General features: G+C 54.3%; 1 protein-coding gene across 2 annotated transcripts in view; it reads right to left on the reverse strand.

Moving 5' to 3' along the window:
* The window catches only part of LOC128686295 (protein Hook homolog 3), a 753866-nt gene that overhangs the window by 359082 nt on the left and 381365 nt on the right, over positions 1-13419 (reverse strand). The window lies entirely within an intron of this gene.

Here is a 13419-nt window from a genome sequence, read left to right on the forward strand (position 1 = left end):
AGGGTGGAGGGTGGTGGTGAGGGTGGTGGTGAGGGTGGAGGTGAGGGTGGAGGGTGGTGGTGAGGGTGGTGGTGAGGGTGGAGGGTGGTGGTGAGGGTGGAGGGTGGTGGTGAGGGTGGAGGGTGGTGGTGAGGGTGGTGGTGAGGGTGGAGGGTGGTGGTGAGGGTGGTGGTGAGGGTGGAGGGTGGTGGTGAGGGTGGTGGTGAGGGTGGAGGGTGGTGGTGAGGGTGGTGGTGAGGGTGGAGGGTGGTGGTGAGGGTGGAGGGTGGTGGTGAGGGTGGTGGTGAGGGTGGAGGGTGGTGGTGAGGGTGGAGGGTGGTGGTGAGGGTGGTGGTGAGGGTGGAGGGTGGTGGTGAGGGTGGAGGGTGGTGGTGTGGGTGGTGGTGAGGTTGGAGGGTGGTGGTGTGGGTGGTGGTGAGGGTGGAGGGGGGTGGTGAGGGTGGTGGTGAGGGTGGAGGGTGGTGGTGAGGGTGGTGGTGAGGGTGGAGGGTGGTGGTGAGGGTGGTGGTGAGGGTGGAGGGTGGTGGTGAGGGTGGAGGGTGGTGGTGTGGGTGGTGGTGAGGGTGGAGGGTGGTGGTGAGGGTGGTGGTGAGGGTGGAGGGTGGTGGTGAGGGTGGTGGTGTGGGTGGAGGGTGGTGGTGAGGGTGGTGGTGAGGGTGGAGGGTGGTGGTGAGGGTGGTGGTGAGGGTGGAGGTGAGGGTGGAGGTGAGGGTGGAGGGTGGTGGTGAGGGTGGAGGGTGGTGGTGAGGGTGGAGGGTGGTGGTGAGGGTGGTGGTGAGGGTGGAGGTGAGGGTGGAGGTGAGGGTGGAGGGTGGTGGTGAGGGTGGAGGGTGGTGGGTGAAACTGTTCAACACCATCTTCTGACAATCACTGGGACAATGACCTCCCTCCCTCCCTCAATTTCTCCCTCCCTCCCTCAATCTCTCCCTCCCTCCCTCAATCTCCCCCTGCCTCAATCTCTCCCTCCCTCTCTCCCTCAATCTCTCCTTCCCTCCCTCCCTCAATCTCTCCCTCCCTCTCACCCTCCCTCCCTCAATCTCTCCCTCCCTCTCACCCTCCCTCCCTCTCTCCCTCCCTCCCTCCCTCTCTCCCTCAATCTCTCCCTCCCTCCCTCAATCTCTCCCTCCCTCTCACCCTCCCTCCCTCAATCTCTCCCTCCCTAACTCAATCTCTTCCTCCCTACATCAATCTCTCCCTCCCTCCCTCAATCTCTCCCTCCCTCCCTCAATCTCTCCCTCCCTCAATCCCTCCCTCAATCTCTCCCTCCCTACCTCCCTCCCTCAATCTCTCCCTCCCTCCCTCAATCTCTTCCTCCCTCCCTCAATCTCTTCCTCCCTCCCTCTCTCCCTCCCTCAATCATGCCTCCCACCATCACGCCTCCCACCATCACATCTCCCACCATCATGTGTCCCACCATCACGTCTCCCACCATCACGTCTCTCACCATCACGTCTCCCACCATCACGTCTCCCATCACGTCTCCCACCATCACGTCTCCCATCATGTCTCCCACCATCACGTCTCCCACCATCACGTCTCCCACCACCACGTCTCCCACCATCACGTCTCCCACCATCACGTCTCCCACCATCACGTCTCCCACCATCACGTCTCTCACCATCACGTCTCCCGCCATCATGTCTCCCACCACCACGTCTCCCACCACGTCTCCCACCATCACGCCTCCCACCAACACGTCTCCCACCATCATGTCTCCCACCATCACGTCTCCCACCACCACGTCTCCCACCACCACGTCTCCCACCATCACGTCTCCCATCATGTCTCCCACCACGTCTCCCACCATCATGTCTCCCACCATCACGTCTCCCACCATCATGTCTCCCACCACCACGTCTCCCACCATCACGTTTCCCCCATCACGTCTCCCACCATCATGTCTCCCACCATCACGTCTCACCATCACGTCTCCCACCATCACGTCTCCCACCATCATGTCTCCCACCACCACGTCTCCTACCATCACGTCTCCCACCACCACGTCTCCCACCATCACGTCTCCCACCATGTCTCCCACCATCATGTCTCATATCACGTCTCCCACCACCACGTCTCCCACCATCACGTCTCTCACCATCACGTCTCCCACCATCACGTTTCCCCATCACGTCTCCCACCATCATGTCTCCCACCACCACGTCTCCCACCATCACGTCTCCCACCATCACGTCTCCCACCACCACGTCTCCCACCATCACGTCTCCCATCATGTCTCCCACCATCATGTCTCCCACCACGTCTCCCACCATCATGTCTCCCATCACGTCTCCCACCACCACGTCTCCCACCATCACGTTTCCCCCATCACGTCTCCCACCATCACGTCTCCCACCCTCACGTCTCCCACCATCACATCTCCCACCATCACGTCTCCCACCATCACGTCTCCCACCATCACGTCTCCCACCACCACGTCTCCCACCATCACGTCTCCCACCACCACGTCTCCCACCACCACGTCTCCCACCACCACGTCTCCCACCATCATGTCTCCCACCATCATGTCTCCCACCATGTCTCCCACCACCACGTCTCCCACCATCACGTCTCCCACCATCACGTCTCCCACCATCATGTCTCCCAGCATCACGTCTCCCACCATCACGTCTCCCACCATCACGTCTCCCACCATCACGTCTCCCACCACCACGTCCACCACCACCACGTCTCCCACCATCACGTCTCCCACCACCACGTCTCCCACCATCATGTCTCCCACCATCACGTCTCCCACCATCATGTCTCCCACCATCACGTCTCCCACCACCACGTCTCCCACCATCACGTCTCCCACCACCACGTCCACCACCACGCCCACCATCACATCTCCCACCATCACGTCTCCCACCATCACGTCTCCCACCACCACGTCTCCCATCATGTCTCCCACCACCACGTCTCCCATCACGTCTCTCAAAATCACGTCTCCCACCATCACGTCTCCCGCCATCATGTCTCCCATGTCTCCCACCACCGTCTCCCATCACGTCTCCCACCATCACGCCTCCCACCATCACGTCTCCCACCATCACGTCTCCCATCATGTCTCCCACCATCACGTCTCCCACCATCATGTCTCCCACCATCACGTCTCCCACCATCATGTCTCCCACCACCACGTCTTCTACCATCACGTCTCCCACCACCACGTCTCCCACCACCACGTCTCCCACCATCACGTCTCCCACCATCACGTCTCCCACCACCACGTCTCCCACCATCACGTCTCCCATCATGTCTCCCACGTCTCCCACCACCACGTCTCCCACCATCAAGTCTCCCACCACCACGTCTCCCACCATGTCTCCCACCATCACGTCTCCCACCATCACGTCTCCCACCATCACGTCTCCCACCACCACCACGTCCACCACCACGTCTCCCACCATCACGTCTCCCACCACCACGTCTCCCACCATCACGTCTCCCACCATCATGTCTCCCACCATCACGTCTCCCACCACCACGTCCACCACCACGTCTCCCACCATCACGTCTCCCACCACCACGTCCACCACCACGTCTCCCATCACGTCTCCCACCATCACATCTCCCACCATCATGTCTCCCACCATAACGTCTCCCACCATCACGTCTCCCACCACCACGTCCATCACGTCTCCCACCATCACGTCCACCACCACGTCTCCCACCATCATGTCTCCCACCATCATGTCTCCCACCATCACGTCTCCCACCACCACGTCTCCCACCATCATGTCTCCCACCATCACGTCTCCCACCATCACGTCTCCCACCATCACGTCTCCCACCATCACGTCTCCCACCACCACGTCCACCATCGTCTCCCACCACCACGTCTCCCACCATCACGTCTCCCACCACGTCTCCCACCATCACGTCTCCCACCATCACGTCTCCCACCATCATGTCTCCCACCATCACGTCTCCCACCATCACGTCTCCCACCATCACGTCTCCCACCATCACGTCTCCCACCATCATGTCTCCCACCATCACGTCTCCCACCACCACGTCTCCCACCACCACGTCCACCACCACGTCTCCCACCATCACGTCTCCCACCATCACATCCCACCACGTCTCCCACCATCATGTCTCCCACCATCATGTCTCCCACCATCACGTCTCCCTCCATCACGTCTCCCTCCATCACGTCTCCCACCATCACGTCTCCCACCACCACGTCCACCATCACGTCTCCCACCACCACGTCCACCACCACGTCTCCCACCATCACGTCTCCCACCACCACGTCCACCACCACGTCTCCCACCACGTCCACCATCACGTCTCCCATCACGTCTCCCACCACCACGTCTCCCACCATCACGTCTCCCACCACGTCCACCACCACCACGTCTCCCACCACCACGTCCACCATCACGTCTCCCACCATCACGTCTCCCACCATCACGTCTCCCACCACCAGAGTGCCAGGAGTAACAGCACCACCACAGTGCCAGGAGTAACAGCACCACCACAGTGCCAGGAGTAACAGCACCACCACAGTGCCAGGAGCAACAGCACCACCACAGTGCCAGGAGTAACAGCACCACCACAGTGCCAGGAGTAACAGCACCATCACAGTGCCAGGAGTAACAGCACCATCACAGTGCCAGCAGTAACAGCACCATCACAGTGCCAGGAGTAACAGCACCACCACAGTGCCAGGAGTAACAGCACCACCACAGTGCCAGGAGTAACAGCACCACCACATTGCCAGGAGTAACAGCACCATCACAGTGCCAGGAGTACCAGCACCATCACAGTGCAAGGAGTAACAGTACCATCACAGTGCCAGGAGTAACAGCACCATCACAGTGCCAGGAGTAACAGCAGCACCACAGTGCCAGGAGTAACAGCACCATCACAGTGCCAGGAGTAACAGCACCACCACAGTGCCAGGAGTAACAGCACCATCACAGTGCCAGGAGTAACAGCACCATCACAGTGCCAGGAGTAACAGCACCATCTCAGTGCCAGGAGTAACAGCACCACCACAGTACCAGGAGTAACAGCACCACCACAGTGCCAGGAGTAACAGCACCATCACAGTGCCAGGAGTAACAGCACCATCACAGTGCCAGGAGTAACAGCACCATCACAGTGCCAGGAGCACCAGCACCATCACAGTGCCAGGAGTAACAGCACCACCACAGTGCCAGGAGTAACAGCACCATCACAGTGCCAGGAGTAACAGCACCATCACAGTGCCAGGAGTACCAGCACCATCACAGTGCAAGGAGTAACAGCACCATCACAGTGCCAGGAGTAACAGTACCATCACAGTGCCAGGAGTAACAGCACCATCACAGTACCAGGAGTAACAGTACCATCACAGTGCCAGGAGTAACAGCACCATCACAGTGCCAGGAGTAACAGCACCATCACAGTGCCAGGAGTAACAGCACCATCACAGTGCCAGGAGTAACAGCACCATCACAGTGCCAGGAGTAACAGCACCATCACAGTGCCAGGAGTAACAGCACCATCACAGTGCCAGGAGTAACAGCACCATCACAGCGGCAGGAGTAACAGCACCACCACAGTGCCAGGAGTAACAACACCATCACAGTGCCAGGAGTAACAGCACCAACACAGTGCTAGGAGTAACAGTACCATCACAGTGCCAGGAGTAACAGCACCATCACAGTGCCAGGAGTAACAGCACCATCACAGTGCCAGGAGTAACAGCACCATCACAGTGCCAGGAGTAACAGCACCACCACAGTGCCAGGAGTAACAGCACCATCACAGTGCCAGGAGTAAAAGCACCATCACAGTGCCATGAGTAACAGCACCACCACAGTGCCAGGAGTAACAGCACCACAGTGCCAGGAGTAACAGCACCACAGTGCCAGGAGTAACAGCACCACAGTGCCAGTGGTAACAGCACCATCACAGTGCCAGGAGTAACAGCGCCATCACAGTGCCAGGAGTAACAGCGCCATCACAGTGCCAGGAGTAACAGCACCACCACAGTGCCAGGAGCAACAGCACCACCACAGCGCCAGGAGTAACAGCACCATCACAGTGCCAGGAGTAACAGCACCATCACAGTGCCAGGAGTAACAGCACCATCACAGAGGCAGGAGTAACAGCACCACCACAGTGCCAAGAGTAACAACACCATCACAGTGCCAGGAGTAACAGCACCACCACAGTGCCAGGAGTAACAGTACCATCACAGTGCCAGGAGTAACAGCACCATCACAGTGCCAGGAGTAACAGCACCACCACAGTGCCAGGAGTAACAGCACCACCACAGTGCCAGGAGTAACAGCACCATCACAGTGCCAGGAGTAACAGCACCATCACAGTGCCAGGAGTAACAGCACCATCGCAGTGCCAGGAGTAACAGCACCATCACAGTGCCAGGAGTAACAGCACCATTACAGTGCCAGAAGTAACAGCACCATCACAGTGCCAGGAGTAACAGCACCATCACAGTGCCAGGAGTAACAGCACCATCACAGTGCCAGGAGTAACAGCACCATCACAGTGCCAGGATAACAGCACCATCACAGTGCCAGGAGTAACAGCACCACCACAGTGCCAGGAGTAACAGCACCACCACAGTGCTAGGAGTAACAGCACCATCACAGTGCCAGGAGTAACAGCACCACCACAGTGCCAGGAGCAACAGCACCACCGCAGTGCCAGGAGTAACAGCACCACCACAGTGCCAGGAGTAACAGCACCAACACAGTGCCAGGAGTAACAGCACCACCACAGTGCCAGGAGTAACAGTGCCAGGAGTAACAGCACCACCACAGTGCCAGGAGCAACAGCACCACCGCAGTGCCAGGAGTAACAGCACCACCACAGTGCCAGGAGTAACAGCACCACACAGTGCCAGGAGTAACAGCACCAGTGCCAGGAGTAACAGCACCACCACAGTGCCAGGAGTAACAGCACCACCACAGTGATAGGAGTAACAGCACCATCACAGTGCCAGGAGTAACAGCACCACCACAGTGCCAGGAGTAACAGCACCACCACAGTGCCAGGAGTAACAGCACCACCACAGTGCCAGGAGTAAGAGCACCATCACAGTGCCAGGAGTAACAGCACCACCACAGTGCCGGGAGTAACAGCACCATCACAGTGCCAGGAGTAACAGTACCACCACAGTGCCAGGAGTAACAGGACCATCACAGTGCCAGGAGTAACAGCACCATCACAGTGCCAGGAGTAACAGTACCACCACAGTGCCAGGAGTAACAGCACCACCACAGTGCCAGGAGTAACAGCACCACCACAGTGCCAGGAGTAACAGCACCACCACAGTGCCAGGAGTAACAGCACCACCACAGTGCCAGGAGTAACAGCACCACCACAGTGCCAGGAGTAACAGCACCATCACAGTGCCAGGAGTAACAGTACCACCACAGTGCCAGGAGTAACAGCACCATCACAGTGCCAGGAGTAACAGTACCATCACAGTGCCAGGAGTAACAGCACCATCACAGTGCCAGGAGTAACAGCACCATCACAGTGCCAGGAGTAACAGTACCACCACAGTGCCAGGAGTAACAGCACCATCACAGTGCCAGGAGTAACAGCACCATCACAGTGCCAGGAATAACAGCACCATCACAGTGCCAGGAGTAACAGTACCACCACAGTGCCAGGAGTAACAGCACCATCACAGTGCCAGGAGTAACAGTACCACCACAGTGCCAGGAGTAACAGCACCATCACAGTGCCCGGAGTAACAGCACCACCACAGTGCCAGGAGTAACAGTACCACCACAGTGCCAGGAGTAACAGCACCATCACAGTGCCAGGAGTAACAGCACCATCACAGTGCCAGGAGTAACAGCACCACCACAGTGCCAGGAGTAACAGCACCATCACAGTGCCAGGAGTAACAGCACCACCACAGTGCCAGGAGTAACAGTACCACCACAGTGCCAGGAGTAACAGCACCATCACAGTGCCAGGAGTAACAGTACCATCACAGTGCCAGGAGTAACAGCACCATCACAGTGCCAGGAGTAACAGCACCATCACAGTGCCAGGAGTAACAGTACCACCACAGTGCCAGGAGTAACAGCACCATCACAGTGCCAGGAGTAACAGCACCATCACAGTGCCAGGAGTAACAGCACCATCACAGTGCCAGGAGTAACAGCACCATCACAGTGCCAGGAGTAACAGCACCATCACAGTGCCAGGAGTAACAGCACCATCACAGTGCCAGGAGTAACAGCACCATCACAGTGCCAGGAGTAACAGCACCATCACAGTGCCAGGAGTAACAGCACCACCACAGTGCCAGGAGTAACAGCACCATCACAGTGCCAGGAGTAACAGCACCATCACTGTGCCAGGAGTAACAGCACCATCACAGTGCCAGGAGTAACAGCACCATCACAGTGCCAGGAGTAACAGCACCATCACAGTGCCAGGAGTAACAGCACCATCACTGTGCTGTAGAGAAAGTTCAATATGTATTTGCCTACTTTCCCACTTATACCGAACACCTTCATTTTATGAACAATCATCCCATCTGCTGGTGATATTCTTCCAAAACCTTTGTAAGTCTGTCTTAGTGATTTAGCAGCCGAGACAAACAATCTTCCCAGTCTACAACCATGTTGGTCTGGGTTATGCAGGTTATGTTCCATTAAATTTGTAATCCGGAGTCTTATCACCCTTTCAAAGATTTTTGTGATGTGGGAAGTTACAACTACTGGTGTGTAAATTTGTCCAGTGTTCCACTACCTCCTTTATACAAACCAACTATGTCTACACTCTTGAACATCTCTGGTATTTCACCTACTAAACTTAAAATAGATTTGTGAGGTCTTTTTCAAAGGTTTTCCGTGATCTCTATATATTATAATCAGACCATGGTAAAGGTGGGGTTAGAACCCACGGCAACTGAGTCTTAAATCTGGAGGTCAGTGCGTAAGCCACTGGATCAACTGGCTACCTTGGCTCTTCAGTAAAGGACACCGAGTGATCATGTTAGTGGTGTTTTGCATCTCTAATATTTGGAGTTTCTTGCAATATCCAGGACAGCTTGTGGTCCCTCGTGTGCTTCTCGTGTCCACCATCACACTGTAACGTCCATCTATACATTATCTTTCCTTCCTTGTGATACTCATCTTTTGAAGCAGCTCAGTAACCCTTTTCGTACTGCAGATTATTCTTATTGTATATACATTAAGAGGTATACCCCTCTCAGAGTATATACACTAAGCTATTATGCCTCTCAGAGTATATACACTAAGCTATTATGCCTCTCAGAGTATATACACTAAGCTATTATGCCTCTCAGAGTATATACACTAAGCTATTATGCCTCTCAGAGTATATACACTAAGCTATTATGCCTCTCAGAGTATATACACTACAATATATAGGAATGATTCACTCACTAGCTCCCAAGAAAGAGACACTGGAAACCTTTGTATTAACAATGACCCGCTGGTTCCATCAGTATCCATAATGGTATCTTTTGTTCTGAAGGCTTCACTTAGGCAGCCTACCACTGTCATGCAGTCTTAGGCAGCCTAACACTGTCATGCAGTCTTAAGCAGCCTAACACTGTCATGCAGTCTTAAGCAGCCTAACACTGTCATGCAGTCTTAAGCAGCCTAACACTGTCATGCAGTCTTAAGCAGCCTAACACTGTCATGCAGTCTTAAGCAGCCTAACACTGTCATGCAGTCTTAGGCAGCCTAACACTGTCATGCAGTCTTAAGCAGCCTAACACTGTCATGCAGTCTTAAGCAGCCTAACACTGTCATGCAGTCTTAAGCAGCCTAACACTGTCATGCAGTCTTAGGCAGCCTAACACTGTCATGCCGTCTTAAGCAGCCTACCACTGTCATGCAGTCTTAGGCAGCCTAACACTGTCATGCAGTCTTAAGCAGCCTACCACTGTCATGCAGTCTTAAGCAGCCTAACACTGTCATGCAGTCTTAAGCAGCCTAACACTGTCATGCAGTCTTAGGCAGCCTAACACTGTCATGCAGTCTTAAGCAGCCTAACACTGTCATGCAGTCTTAGGCAGCCTAACACTGTCATGCCGTCTTAAGCAGCCTACCACTGTCATGCAGTCTTAGGCAGCCTAACACTGTCATGCAGTCTTAGGCAGCCTAACACTGTCATGCAGTCTTAAGCAGCCTAACACTGTCATGCAGTCTTAAGCAGCCTAACACTGTCATGCAGTCTTAGGCAGCCTAACACTGTCATGCAGTCTTAAGCAGCCTAACACTGTCATGCAGTCTTAGGCAGCCTAACACTGTCATGCAGTCTTAGGCAGCCTAACGCTGTCATGCAGTCTTAAGCAGCCTAACACTGTCATGCAGTCTTAAGCAGCCTAACACTGTCATGCAGTCTTAAGCAGCCTAACACTGTCATGCAGTCTTAAGCAGCCTAACACTGTCATGCAGTCTTAGGCAGCCTAACACTGTCATGCAGTCTTAGGCAGCCTAACACTGTCATGCAGTCTTAGGCAGCCTAACACTGTCATGCAGTCTTAGGCAGCCTAACACTGTCATGCAGTCTTAGGCAGCCTAACACTGTCATGCAGTCTTAAGCAGCCTAACACTGTCATGCAGTCTTAGGCAGCCTAACACTGTCATGCAGTCTTAGGCAGCCTAACACTGTCATGCAGTCTTAGGCAGCCTAACACTGTCATGCAGTCTTAAGCAGCCTAACACTGTCATGCAGTCTTAAGCAGCCTAACACTGTCATGCAGTCTTAAGCAGCCTAACACTGTCATGCAGTCTTAAGCAGCCTAACACTGTCATGCAGTCTTAAGCAGCCTAACACTGTCATGCAGTCTTAAGCAGCCTAACACTGTCATGCAGTCTTAAGCAGCCTAACACTGTCATGCAGTCTTAAGCAGCCTAACACTGTCATGCAGTCTTAAGCAGCCTAACACTGTCATGCAGTCTTAGGCAGCCTAACACTGTCATGCAGTCTTAGGCAGCCTAACACTGTCATGCAGTCTTAGGCAGCCTAACACTGTCATGCTGTCTTAAGCAGCCTACCACTGTCATGCTGTCTTAAGCAGCCTACCACTGTCATGCAGTCTTAAGCAGCCTACCATTGTCAAGCAGTCTTAAGCAGCCTACCACTGTCATGCAGTCTTAAGCAGCCTACCTTTGTCATGCAGTCTTAAGCAGCCTACCTTTGTCATGCAGTCTTAAGCAGCCTACCTTTGTCATGCAGTCTTAAGCAGCCTACCACTGTCATGCAGTCTTAAGCAGCCTACCTTTGTCATGCAGTCTTAAGCAGCCTACCATTGTCAAGCAGTCTTAAGCAGCCTACCATTGTCAAGCAGTCTTAAGCAGCCTACCTTTGTCATGCAGTCTTAAGCAGCCTACCTTTGTCATGCAGTCTTAAGCAGCCTACCACTGTCAGGCAGTCTTAAGTAGCCTACCACTGTCATGCAGTCTTAAGCAGCCTACCATTGTCAAGCAGTCTTAAGCAGCCTACCACTGTTATGCAGTCTTAAGCAGCCTACCTTTGTCATGCAGTCTTAAGCAGCCTACCACTGTCATGCAGTCTTAAGCAGCCTACCTTTGTCATGCAGTCTTAAGCAGCCTGCCAATGTCATGCATTAAGCAGGTTACCATTGTCATGCAGTCTTAAGCAGCCTACCATTTTAGTGCAGTCTTAAGCAGCCTACCACTGTCATGCAGTCTTAAGCAACCTACCATTGTCATGCAGTCTTAAGCAGCCTACCATTGTCATGCAGTCTTAAGCAGCCTACGTTTGTCATGCAGTCTTAAGCAGCCTACCACTGTCATGCAGTCTTAAGCAGCCTACCAGTGTCATGCAGTCTTAAGCAGCCTACCAGTGTCATGCAGTCTTAAGCAGCCTACCAGTGTCATGCAGTCTTAAGCAGCCTAACACTGTCATGCAGTCTTAAGCAGCCTAACACTGTCATGCAGTCTTAAGCAGCCTAACACTGTCATGCAGTCTTAAGCAGCCTAACACTGTCATGCAGTCTTAGGCAGCCTAACACTGTCATGCAGTCTTAGGCAGCCTAACACTGTCATGCTGTCTTAAGCAGCCTACCACTGTCATGCTGTCTTAAGCAGCCTACCACTGTCATGCAGTCTTAAGCAGCCTACCATTGTCAAGCAGTCTTAAGCAGCCTACCAGTGTCATGCAGTCTTAAGCAGCCTACCAGTGTCATGCAGTCTTAAGCAGCCTACCAGTGTCATGCAGTCTTAAGCAGCCTACCAGTGTCATGCAGTCTTAAGCAGCCTACCACTGTCATGCAGTCTTAAGCAGCCTACCACTGTCATGCAGTCTTAAGCAGCCTACCACTGTCATGCAGTCTTAAGCAGCCTACCACTGTCATGCAGTCTTAAGCAGCCTACCACTGTCATGCAGTCTTAAGCAGCCTACCACTGTCATGCAGTCTTAAGCAGCCTACCACTGTCATGCAGTCTTAAGCAGCCTACCACTGTCATGCAGTCTTAAGCAGCCTACCACTGTCATGCAGTCTTAAGCAGCCTACCACTGTCATGCAGTCTTAAGCAGCCTACCACTGTCATGCAGTCTTAAGCAGCCTACCACTGTCATGCAGTCTTCAATGATCACACTTGTGATTCCTCAATGTTAAGAAATTCTAATGATGTAACTCTGATCTTCTTCATAAAATGAAGAGAGCAAAGAGTGATTATTCAAGGTAGACAGTGAGAGCAGGTGACACGGCCAGGTAGACAGTGAGAGCAGGTGACACGGCCAGGTAGACAGTGAGAGCAGGTGACACGGCCAGGTAGACTGTGAGAGCAGGTGACACGGCCAGGTAGACTGTGAGAGCAGGTGACACGGCCAGGTAGACTGTGAGAGCAGGTGACACGGCCAGGTAGACTGTGAGAGCAGGTGACACGGCCAGGTAGACTGTGAGAGCAGGTGACACGGCCAGGTAGACTGTGAGAGCAGGTGACACGGCCAGGTAGACAGTGAGAGCAGGTGACACGGCCAGGTAGACAGTGAGAGCAGGTGACACGGCCAGGTAGACAGTGAGAACAGGTGACACGGCCAGGTAGACAGTGAGAGCAGGTGACACGGCCAGGTAGACTGTGAGAGCAAGTGACACGGCCAGGTAGACAGTGCGAGCAGGTGACACGGCCAGGTAGACAGTGAGAGCAGGTGACACGGCCAGGTAGACAGTGAGAACAGGTGACACGGCCAGGTAGACAGTGAGAGCAGGTGACACGGCCAGGTAGACAGTGAGAGCAGGTGACACGGCCAGGTAGACAGTGAGAGCAAGTGACACTGCCAGGTGGACAGTGAGAGCAAGTGACACTGCCAGGTGGACAGTGAGAACAAGTGACAGCCAGGTAGACTGTGAGAACAAGTGACACGGCCAGGTAGACTGTGAAACAAGTGACACGGCCAGGTAGACTGAGAACAAGTGACACGGCCAGGTAG

This window comes from Cherax quadricarinatus, chromosome 17 (assembly GCF_038502225.1).
Source record: "Cherax quadricarinatus isolate ZL_2023a chromosome 17, ASM3850222v1, whole genome shotgun sequence".
Taxonomy (NCBI): Eukaryota; Metazoa; Arthropoda; class Malacostraca; order Decapoda; family Parastacidae; genus Cherax; species Cherax quadricarinatus.